At 36.3% G+C, this 12,574-nt stretch overlaps 1 pseudogene; it reads left to right on the top strand.

Moving 5' to 3' along the window:
• Nucleotides 1-11,660: 11,660 nt before the first annotated feature.
• LOC144251290 (gamma-glutamylcyclotransferase pseudogene) lies at nucleotides 11,661-12,344 on the top strand (annotated as a pseudogene).
• The last annotated feature ends 230 nt before the right edge of the window (nucleotides 12,345-12,574 follow it).

The following is a 12,574-nucleotide window of genomic DNA, read 5'->3' as shown; positions in this document are numbered from 1 at the left end:
TTGGGGCTCAAATTGCCTATAAGAACAAAGGAAGAGGAAGAATGATTAGGAAATTTTTAATCTAAATGAGAATGTATATATGCATTAATTTTATACTTGGAACTTCAATTCCTGTTGTGTACTTCACCAAAAAATAATGGCCCCATGATCGCTTGGTTTTGATTTGGCAATATTCAACTTTCCTTTGATATACCCATAGAAGAATTACAATAAAATAAAAACAGTTAATAAAACAAATCATGGGCCACAGGAGGAAAACCCTTTACATTTATCAGTCAAGTTTTTCTTCTCAGGGTTACTTGGATTTATGTTTAGATAACAGCTACTGATACCAAACACATTTAGTGGGTATCTGCTTTGTCTAAAAAACTTTTCTAGTGTGATAGGAGAGGCTGTAAGTAAAAGAAACCATCTCAGTCCTAACTCTGCACCTGTGGCCACATCCTTAACCCAAGGTTTCCGAGATGAGATGTCCAGCCCCTTTTAAATGGGAAGTTCCTTAGCAAATTCTTACCTAGCAGAGTAAAAATAAATGAACATACAAATGGAACTGATCACTGGATATCCAGGGGGTTAGTCACCTTCTTTTGCTTCTCTGTGGAACTCTAACATCTGGAAACCCAGGGGTCTCATTCCAAACTGACATACTAGCTCCCTGGAATTCAGTTCCTACAAAGTTAGATTTGTGACAATCCATTTTCTACATTATGTCTCAACATTTATGTGGGAATAAAATTAATTCACATGGAATAGTTGTTTTTTCCCCAGTTCTAGGTATTAAAACCAGGGCCTTGCACATGCTAAGAAAGTGTTCCACCACTAAGCTATATCCCCAGTCCTTTATAATTTTTATTTTGAGACGGGGGTTTCACTAAATCACTCAGGGTCTTGTTGAATTGCCAAAGCTGGCCTTGAACTTGCAGTCCTCTTGTCTCATTCTCCCACAGGTATGCATAATGTGCCAGGCTCATAAAAGGGTTTTTAATGGTACAATGGTGGTACTGTCCCAGCAGGAAGGGACTGAAGGAGGCAGTAGTGAAATGTCATGCTCCTCCTCTAAAAACCAAGGGAGAGGGGGAAGTGCTGTGGAGATGGGACTCCAAACATCAAGAGTGACATACGAATTAAAACAAACAAATAAAAAGTCCTAAATGAATAGAAACAAAAGTAAATAATCAGAAAACCATGAGAATTTCAGGGGCTTAATCATATGCTTCTAAAAGCTAATAATTAGTAGTCAGTAAAGTTTTGTTAGCTTGAAATCTGACAGAGACTAATTCTTGAGAAAGAAGATAGGTGATGGTTGACAGCCCTGGCTCCAGGCACAGAGCTGTGAGTCGATGTAAATCTCCTCAGCCTCCATCCTCCCTCAAGTACAAATATAGGTAATAATAACTTTTACCTCCTATGCTTGTTTCGAGGATTCAAGGAGTTAAAACATGCAGAGAATGATGCATTCCACTATCATGTATTTTAAAAATAAAAGCAATTAAAAAAAAAAAACAGTTGCAAGAACAGTAAAAAAAAAATGCAGAGGACTAAAATTGGGCAGGCATATGGTAAATTCTGCAGATGTGTTAATTCTTTCCATCTCCTTCATTGTCAAACAAGAGCAAGTCTGGCCAGGACCTGAAAGTTTACCTGTTTTCTCATTATCTAAAAGTGCAGCCACATTTGCACCTCTTTTCATACTTCTGAGGCATTCCTCATTCAATTATATGTTGATATTCTGGCCACACATTATCTTTGGAAGACAAGAACTGAGAACTATATGTGTACTCAGATTGAGGAAGAGAACAAGATATCCCATTGTGTGTTCTGGATGCAGTTTATTTAGTTTTAACTTCCTGCTATATTTTATTTTACTACACTTATATTACCTTTGCTGGTTATTTTCTTTTGCCTTTTTTTTCTATCTATGCTGTTGTATTTGATGTTATAAATTTTTAAAGTTACTTTAACATCATTGGGAAATAAAATTGATTAAAAATAAACCAGCCAAAAATGAGTCTGTAAAAAAACTTTTGCTTCTTGTCTTCTGGTACAGGGGTTCACAGACACAAACACTTATGCACAAAATAATGAACAGGAAGTCAGAACAGAAAGGAGAGGCAGTGGGTTGTGTAACTTACAGGAATGGCAGGTGGCTCCTGCATAGCCCACATGAGTGTAGTCAAAGGAGAAGGTGTCCCAGGACTGGGAACATTCACCCCCATGTTCACAATAGCTGGGCAAACACCTAAAGAAGGACAGACACATTGCTGTTTTTACATTCAGTCATAATAAAATGTGCATCTCACACAAGTATGGTATAGGAAGAGAAGGAGGACAACAATCAACAGAAACATTTCAACAGGACCAAAGACTGTGGAGTCTGATCTCACTGTTTATGTGGGAATAAGATCAATTCACATTGAATAGTTGTTTTTTCCCTTGAGTTGTCTCAAGGTCAACTAATGTTCAACCTCAAGTCAGTAAGTGCAGTACATGCTACTGATTCTCATGCATTTATGACAGGCAAATTTTCTATTTATCATAAAAATGTTTTTCCTTCTCATAAAAACATAATGTTGATTTCATACCTGACCAGGATATAAACTGCTTTCAATGACCATAGGCAGATATACATTTCCCCTCCATCCTTCCACACCCTTGTGATGTGACACTGCAGATCTTTCCATACATAGGCAGAACCTGCATTTCCACCTTGAATCTGAGGTGGGCATGTGACCAACTTTGACCAAAGGACATTTTAACAACACACAGTAATTAGTAATCAGGCACAAAAAGGACAGTTCTCTTTTGTAAACCTCAAATATGTTTCTGGTACATATGAAGAATGAAGTGGGGTTTTTTTGCCTAAAAGCACAACAATATAAATCAAGAATCAATAAATGGTATGGAGTCAAACTAATAAGCTTCTTCTTGGCAAAGTAAACAATTATGTGAAGAAAGAGCCTACAGAGCAGGAGAAAATCTTTACATACACATCAGAGCACTAATCTCCAGGATATATAAAGAACTCAAAAAACTTAACACCAAAAAAATAAATAACCCAATCAATAATGGGCTAAGGAACTGAACACTTTTCAGAAGAAGATAAGACAGTTGATCAACAAATATATGAAAAAAATGTTTAATACCTCAATTACTAGATAAATGCAAATCAAAACTAAGATTTCATCTCACTGCGGTCAGAATGGCAGTTATCAAGAGTACAAGCAACAATAAGTGTTGGTGAGGATGTGGGGAAAAAGGTACACTCATACGTTGCTGGTGAGACTGCAAATGGGTGCAACCACTCTGGAGAGCAATATAAAGATGCTTAGAAAATTTGGAATGAAACCACTGTTTAACCCAGCTATCCCACTCCTGGATTACAGCTTTGTAAGGATAGAAACAGATGTCATTTATCTTTTATTTTTTATTTTTGGGTGAGAAGGCTGGAGATTGAACTCAGGGGTACTCAACCACTGAGTCACATCCCAGCCCTATTTTGTATTATTTTTAGTTAAACACATGGTCTCACTGAGTTGCTTAGCACCTCGCTTTTGCTGAGGCTGGCTTTGAACTCACGTTCTCCTGCCTCAAACTCCTAAACTGCTAGGATTATAGGCAAGCACCACCGTGCCCAGCCAGAAGTCATTTTATAGCCCAGTGGAGATGTAATCTCCAAATAAAATGTGGTCTTACTTCCTGTTGAGTTCAGTTTACATCTAATTAAATATCATATTTTAGTATTTCTTATGCAAATGAGCACATAAATCCAAGTCCTGCAAATGATCTTCAAACCAGCTTTCTCCTTTCTGCTTGATCTCTCACTAGTGACTTGGTTTTGGGGACTCATAAGAGTCTTATGTGGGTCACGTTTCTAATGTGACCCTAAAAGTCATAGATCCTGCTCTATAGAGTAAAAACAGCTGAAAAAAAAACAAGAGGATTTAGGTTAGATGCTTAAAACATATTTGATGAAGTTAACTCTGAAATAGGATTCAGGAAGAAATTCTGTAACCGTAGAGCCAGAGCAACGTGAAATGAAAAGAAAAAAATATCTCTTGTGGTCTTTCCATGTAACCCTTCTAACTTAAACATTGTGACAAAAAACATTTGTAATCTATATTATTTTTCATCTATTTAAAATTTAAGCATCAAATATCAGGAGAAATTTACCTTTACTTTGTTTTCAAGGGAAAAATGGTACATATTGCACTTTAAAAGTTTAAAAAGCCATTCAACCTGGATCGAAGTATAGCTCAGTTCAGAGCACTTGCTTGGCATATGCAAGGTCCTGGGTTCCCAGTCTCTAGCACCACCCCCTCCCCCCCCCAAAAAAAAAAGAAAAAACAGTGTTCTATAATAGTGTTGACTAACAAAAAAACTCAATAAGGATATATACATATATATGTATATACATATATATTCATGTGTATAAGTGTGTATGATTATATACATGTGTGTGTGTGTATATATACACACATATATACATGTGTATATATGTGTGTGTGTGTGTGTGTGTATATATATATATATATATATATATAAACCTGTATCCACATGAAAATAACTATAAATACTTCTAGCTACAACTGCATATAGATTGCAATGCTAAACAAACCAAAATTCAGGCAAAACACTGGCCAAATTAGTGACCACAGTTCAGCTCACAAGGAAACTCAGCGTGCTGGTTTTCAAGAATTTTTGGTTTATAAAAGAAAGAAAAAATTTATTTTCACTCCCAGCTTTTCAACCAATAAGCAGTAAAGGAAGGTATTAGGAAAGTGTGGTGGTGAAAAATCTTTTGGCTAATAAATTCCACTCCTGAAAATTATCATCAAAATAAAAGCCTCAATATCTGAAACCACATGTGCCAATGCCAATGTTTGTAGTGGGGAAAAAACTAGAGATAGGATACCCACCTTCAGTAGGAAAAAGAAGAAAATACTGGTGCACTTTCATAATGAAATGTTAATAGCCATTAAAATAAAACTATACCTGGTTAAAAAAAAGAATCCCACAGTGTGTTACTGAGTCAGAAAAGCATATTTGTAAAAACTGCCAAATTCAGATAGGTAAGTATTTATAAACATGTACATGAATATGAGCCAGTGATAGATCTAAGTGAGATTTGATTATGCTGGATACAATAAGGTAGGCAAACTAGTCCAGGAACATGACAGTGTTGGGAGGAAATGCAGTTCTGCAGGGAAAAAGCAGAAGGAAAGCAAAGAAAGCCAAGCAGAAAGAAAAACTGGGAGGTGACCTCAGAGAAATTCTACGGTAAGTTCTGGCCTTTCCTTCCCTCATGGATACACAGATTCAAAGAAACACAGATCAAGTCTTTTTATGAAAAATGAAGACCCTATTTCATAAGAAGCACGAAACTAGCCACATTGAAGCTGGTAGCAAAACTCATGAAACCCTAACCCCTTTCCCAGCACAGTGTCAGAGAACTATGAAACTGCAGTACCAGCTTCTTCCAGGGGAGGGAAGGAAAGGTCTGAACTGTACATCCAAGTCCAATGATCTGAGGGCTGCCCATCAGTCTGGTCTGATTTACTTCTTACCTGAATCTAAGTCTTAACAGGAAGGGACCCTGTGTGGGAGTCCCTGAGAACAAAAAGAGCAGTGTGGAGGATATCTATCAAGCAAGTACGCCCTGTAGCCCCTCCCCAAGGCTCAACACAGAGTGCACTGCTGAAACCCCCAAATCCTAGGTTCTTCATGGGGAGGGGAAGAGATGGACTGTGTATCCAACATTCCAAATTTTCCAGTGACTGGCTTCTACCCCACGGGTCTGGTTCCTTCTCTCCTATCTTGAAGCAAGTAAGAAGCTAGCATGCTGTGGACATCTAGGAGATATGAGAACAAAGACGGCAGTTTAGACTAGGAAGCAAGCACCTGCTAAGCCCCTCAACTAGAGCAGAAGAGCAAGAAGGTGGAAGCCACCAAATTTCAGTTCCTGAGGAAGAAAAGTATTGGACTGTATGTACAAGTTTCCAACTTTTTTCAGGGGCTGCCAGAGAGACTGGCTTCTGACACGTTTGTCTTGGTGCACTGATGGGACCTGGAACATTTTAGATACCTGTGAGCCACTGGGGAAAATGGTGGCAGTTTGAACTATCATGTCATTACTTATATAGCCTATCTTTGTGGTTCAATAAAGTGAATAAAGTAATCACCAAATTTCAACTTTTCTCTGGAAGGGGAGAGCTGGATCAAGTGTGCAGTGTTCCAACATTTTCTGAGGAACTGGCTTTTATCTCACCTCTCTTAGAGCACTGATGGGACCCAGCATATTCTAGATGCATGAGGGCCACTCAGAGTATAGCCAAAGGATGGACTATTTTGTAGTCATCTGCCAGAGCCCCTCTCCTGGTCAGCACAAATTAATCAATGAGAATCCCATAACCTGGCTCATCTCTGTGATGAAGAGAAAAGAAAGAAACATATGCCAAACAGTCATAACTGGCTTCAATCTCACCATTTTCAGAGGATGAATGAGACCTGGTATAATCTAGATGTCTGTGTGCCTCTGAGACCTCAAAGGAATCCTGGTGTGCTGCTGCATCAGAAAACCAGTGGTACCACAGACTGGAACCAAAAGCAGCAGAAGTCTGTGAATTCATGAAAGAAAGAAAGAAGGAAAAAAGAAGGAAGGAAGGAAGGAAGGAGGGAGGGAAGGAGGGAAGGAGGTAGAGAGAGAGAGAGAGAGAGAGAGAGAGAGAGAGAGAGAGAGAAAGCAAAGATAAAAAGAAACAGGCAAATCCCCTAACTGGGAATTTACACAACTAAATAAAGCCAAGACACATACACAGAGAGTTTGAAAGGTACGTGGCAGCGCTTCACATTGAGGGTCTTATTCTATACAAATCCTGTTCCTAAAGACTGGAAAACGTGTTTTTTTTTTTTTCCTAATGTGCAGGTACTAACACTAAGAGACAAGGAAAATGAACAAATAGAAAAACATGCCTCTCCAAAAAAATAAGATGAGACTTTTAGACCCCAATTTTACTAACATGTAATATATGAATTACCTGACAAAGTACTCAAAATAAACTTGGGAGAAAAAAACATGAACAAAATGAAAAATTTAGCAGATACATAAAAAGAGCCAAAAGAAGTCTTGACCATAAAGAAAACAGTAACTAAAATGAAAAATTCTATAGAGAAATCAGTCTATATCAAAATATCATACTAGATCAAGCAGAAGAATCACTGAATTTAAAGATAAATCATTTGAAATTAGCCACTCAATGGCATAAAAAGAAAACAAAAAGTGAAAAAAAAATGAAGAAACTTGGTAACTTATAGGACACTATTGAGTAGACCAGTATAAATAATTTTGAATATCCAAGAAAGAAAAGACAGAGCCAAAAGCTTACTCAAAGAAATAATGGGGGAAAACTTCTCAAATTTGAAAAAGAAAAGGAAGAAATATCTATATTTAGGAATCCAAATAAGAAGAACCCAAAGAATTCCACAGAGAGACACTATAATTGAATTGAATTGTGAAATATCAGACATAAAGAGAACTGTGAGAGCAGCCAGGGAAAAGTGAAAGATCACATTACAGGGGAACTTCCCTGAGACAGTCAATGAATTTTTCAGCTGAAACTTTGCAAACAAAAAGGCAGTGGAATATTTTCCAAATGCAGAAAGGTAAACCTGCCAACCAAAAATATAATACCTGACAAAATTGTCCTTTAAAATTGAAGAGGACATAAAGAGACCAGTCTTACAATAAACATTAAAGAGAATTCTTCAAGTTGAAACAAACCAAAGCTATCTAACACTATCTATGCATACATTAGTATAAAACTTGCTGTTAGAGGTAAATGCATAGAAAAATACAGAATAATGTAACACTGTGACAGTACTGTGGAAATTGCTTTTCAATGCTAGTATAAAAGTTAAAGATAAAGTTTTTAAAACAATTTTATAAAATATGTGTATGGTTACCCAATACAAAATGATGTAAATTATGATGTTAATAATATAAAGTTCCATGGAGAGGGGTAATAACGTAGTTTTTTTTGTTTTGTTTGTTTTTTTTTGGGGGGGGATTGAACTCAGGGGCACTCAACCACTGAGCCACATCTCCAGCCCTTTTCTGTATTTTATTTATAGAGAAGGTCTCACTGAGTTGCTTAGCACCTTGCTTTTTGCTGAGATTGGTTTTGAACTCATGATCCTCCTACCTCAGCCTCCTGAACTGCTAGGATTACAGGCATGCACCACCATGCCCAGCAATAATGTAGTTTTTATATGCAACTGGGGTTATTATTATCTTGAAACAGACAGTTATAACTATATAATGTTTTAGGGAAGTTTGATTGTAATCACAATGAAGATATGTAAACTAAAGAAATAAATCAAAGCATATCACTATAAAAATCAACAAAATATAAAAGAAAATAGTATAAAAAACAGGAACAAAAGATTTATAAAATTGGCAGCAAACCTTTAACAAAATGCTAGTAATGTATTTCTGTGGCACAATAAAAAATAAATATTTGGTATTTGTACCTGATTCCTGACACATAGCTCCCATAACTCTAAATCTCCAAAGGTCTAAGTGCCTTCTGTATGCTCAAGAGAAGACTGATGACTGAATGCTACCTCTATGTACTTTTTAAATGGGAGCTGTTGCCAGAAAGACCAAAGAATCATTAGAGGCATGGAAATTTCCACTGCATTACAAGTCCCAAAAGGCAAGAAAGGATGAAGATTGAACTTAATCACCAAGGGCTAATGACTTACTCTATCTACCTGTGTCACAAAGTATTCATAAAAATCACTAAACAAAAGGGTTTGGAGAACATGCAAGCATCCATGTGTTAGGAGTGTGGTATGTCCCAAACCATGATGTTTAGGACTCTTCCCTAATTTGTCCTTTTACCTCATTTGGCTACTTATTAGAAGCTTTTAAAATATGCTGGTTATAGCAAGTAAAGGGTTTTCCAGAGTTTTGTAAGCTATTGTAGCAAATTAGTAAACCTGACCTGGGAGTATTGTGATAACTCTGCAGGCAACTCTTGACAAAAGTGGGTAACCCAGAGACTTGATACTTGCAAATGTCATCTTAAGAAAGGACAATCTTGTAAGACTATTTCTTAAGAGTGTGGAGTATGACACTAATTCAGGGTACTGAGTACCAGAATTGCTATGAATTGTAGGACACACAACTGGTGTCCAAGAGTTGGAGAAATGGTGTTAGAAAAGGCAACATAAATTTGGCATCAGAAAGAAAAATACTACACATGATTGGAGTCAGAAATGTTGTAGCAAAAATATTCACCTTCCTCATTAATGATTACTTTACTATGAATAAATTAAATTCCTCAACCAAAAGACACAGGAGTGGTTGAACAGATGAAAAATCAAGATCCACCTATGTGTTGTCTACAAGAGATTCAGGTTTACATATAAGGACAGATACAGACTGAGTTAAGTAATTCAACAAAATAGTCCATGCAAATTATAACCAAAATACAGCAAGGATGGCTAAACATGTCAGAAAGAAAATGAATTTTGAGTCAAAAACTATTACAAGAGACAAAATTTTAATAACATCAAAGGATAATAAAAGGATCAATTCACCAGAAAAATACCATAATTATAAAAACAAATGAACTAACATCAAAGAACCTAAATATATAAAGCAAACATTGCAGAACTGAAGCAATTCAATGATAGTAGGATAATTCAATGCCCAACTTCCAATAAAGAATAGAACATACCCATAGAAAATCAATAAAGAAACAGCATAGTTGAACAACAAGGTAGACCAAATAGATATAAACAGAACATTCTACTCAAGAGCAGAAGAATACATTCTTCTCAAGCACACATGAAACTTTCTCCAAGGTAGATCACATGCCAGGTCACAAAACAAGTCATAACCAATTTAAGAAGACTGAACTCACAAAAGTTCTTTTCTGATCACCATAGAACCTGGAATTCAATAGGTGAAGGAAGACTGAAAAATTCACAAATATGTAAAAATTAAAGAATATGCTTTTTTTCTATTTTTTGTTTATTTATTTATTGGTGCTATTGTTAGAATTCAAGGCACCATCTATGTAAGGCAAACACTTCACTACTAAGCTACATCCCCAGAATTTTTTTTTTTTAATTTTAATTTTGAGACAGGGCCTTGCTAAGTTTCCCAAGCTGGCCTTGATCTTCTGATCCTCCTGCTTCAGCCCTGAGGAACGAGAATTAAAAGACCATGCTGCCACTCCTGGCTGTAAACAACACTCTCTGGAACAATCTGGTGTGTCAAAGAAGACATTTAGGGGAATTAGAAAATATCATGGGACAAATGAAAAGGAGAACACTCTGTGCCAAAACTTATGGAATAGAGCATAACAATATGTGCCCACTCTGAAGATAAAGGAAGATCTGAAACAAAAATCTAACTTTATACCTCAAAGATCTAGACAAAGGAACAAAGCCCACCCACCTCATCAAAGAAAGAAAATCATAAAGATTAGAAGAGAATTTAATGAAATAGAGAAGAAAAAAATTAATAAAATTGAGTTGGATTTTTGGAAAAATTGAGGAATTCACAAAGTTTTAGCCACACACGAGCAAAAGGAGATTGAAATAAATAAAATCAGATATGAAAGAAAAGATATTACAACTAATGACACACAAATAAAAAGGATCCTAAGAGACTGATAAGACCAATTCAATGCCAACCAATTGAAGAGCATAAAAGAAATGTATAAATTCTCACAAAGATATAACCTATTAATATCAAGTAATGAAGAAAAAGACAATCTTAATAGACTTGTAGCTAGAATAGTAAAAATGCTGAATTGGTGACCAAAAAATCTCCTACTAAAGAATATTTAAAGAATTTGGGGCTGGGATTGTGGCTCAGCAGTAGAGCTTTCGCTTAGCATGTGCAAGGCCTGGGGTTCAATCCTCAGCCCCTCGTAAAAATAAATAAATAAAATAAAGCTATTGTGTCCATGTACAACTAAAAAATAAATATTAAAAGAAGAATATTTAAAGAATTTAAAAATATTTAAAGAATTGAAGCCAACCCTTATCAAACTCTTCTAAAAAAATAGAAGAGAACATTTCCAAACTCATGCTGAGACTATCAAAATTAAAGAAGATTTAAAAAGCAAAACCACAAAACAATATTTGTGATGAACATAGAAGCAAAAATCTATATCAAAATACCAGAGAACTGAATTCAACAACACAATTAAAGGAATAATACATCATAACTAAGTGGGATTTATTCTTGGAATACAAGAGTGGGTCAATATATGAAAATCAATTAATGTGATTAACTAAATAAACAGAACAAAGGACTAAAAATCACTTGATTATCCTAATAGATGCAGAGAAGGAATCTGAGAAAATTCAACACTATTTCAAGATAAAAACTCCAACAACTAAGAATAAAAGGATATTACCTCCACATAATAAAAGCCATCTATGGAAAGCTAATATGTTCAATGGTGAAAAAATAAAAAGTTTTTCCTTGAAGATCAAGAACAAATAAAGGGAGTTTTCCCCAGCCCCTAGGGGGCAGTGCTGTAGATACCAGTCCTGGTCTGTTGGCAGCAGCACCAGGTTACTATGGGTTTCTTGCACTTCTGCTTCCCAACCCCCAGGATGGTGCAGGCATCTGGGGAGATATGGCTAGCTCCTGTTGTGAGGAAGGCACAGGCAAGGAGGAGAGGGTTTTTGTACTTTGCCTGTGGCAGCAACTTAATGATGGAAATGATCTACCTCTAAAACTCCTTGGCCACATTCTTGGCCCACCTGCAGGATTTTAAGGTTGACTTTGGCAATTTCCAAGGCAAAACCAGTCAGAGGTGGCATGGAGGCAAGAAGGCATTCAAAGTGGAATGTATGTTTTAATAGAAGTGAAAGTTTCAACTCAAGAAAGGAAAGAACCTATCAGAACTATCTGATGATAAATTATGACCACACTTCCCCATCCCAACTATATAAAAAGGTTATTTGCATGGGTACAAAAGAAAACAGTTTGCCACTGGATTATTAAGAGAGCCTAAAAGAAATAGAAACAACCAGGTGTAGTGGCACATGCTGGTAATCCCAGTGGCTCTGGAGACTGATGGCAAGTACAAAGCCAGCCTCAGCAAAAGCAAGGCACTAAGCAACTCAGTGAGACCCTCTCTGTAAATTAAAAAATACAAAATAGGGCTGGGGATGTGGCTCAAGTTAAGTGTTCCTGAGTTAAATCCCCAGTATCCACCCCCCCCAAAAAAAAGGCAATAGAACCAAATGACTATAAAGGAAAGGTCTCAGAAGACCTTATTATCAAAAAGGGGGAACAAGAGCTCTTTAGAACATAACAAAATATATCTAAGAATAAAGAAAATTCTATGTACTAATATAAAATATTTTTAACATTTAAGAACAGGGATCTGTGATATCTCCATGTTTAATCTGTTTTCAGCAATATTCTGAAGGGGAACCTCACTTTAGTGATTTCATATTTTCAGACTATAAAATAACAGCTGGTGAAGAGTTGGACAATTAAAAGGGGACTGTGAAATCCTGTGGTAACAAGTAGATATGGGTA

This window comes from Urocitellus parryii, assembly GCF_045843805.1.
Source record: "Urocitellus parryii isolate mUroPar1 chromosome 13 unlocalized genomic scaffold, mUroPar1.hap1 SUPER_13_unloc_1, whole genome shotgun sequence".
In the NCBI taxonomy this organism is placed as follows: Eukaryota; Metazoa; Chordata; class Mammalia; order Rodentia; family Sciuridae; genus Urocitellus; species Urocitellus parryii.
The sequence above is the reverse complement of the archived record's forward strand: the minus strand, read 5'-3'. Positions and strand labels throughout refer to the sequence as shown.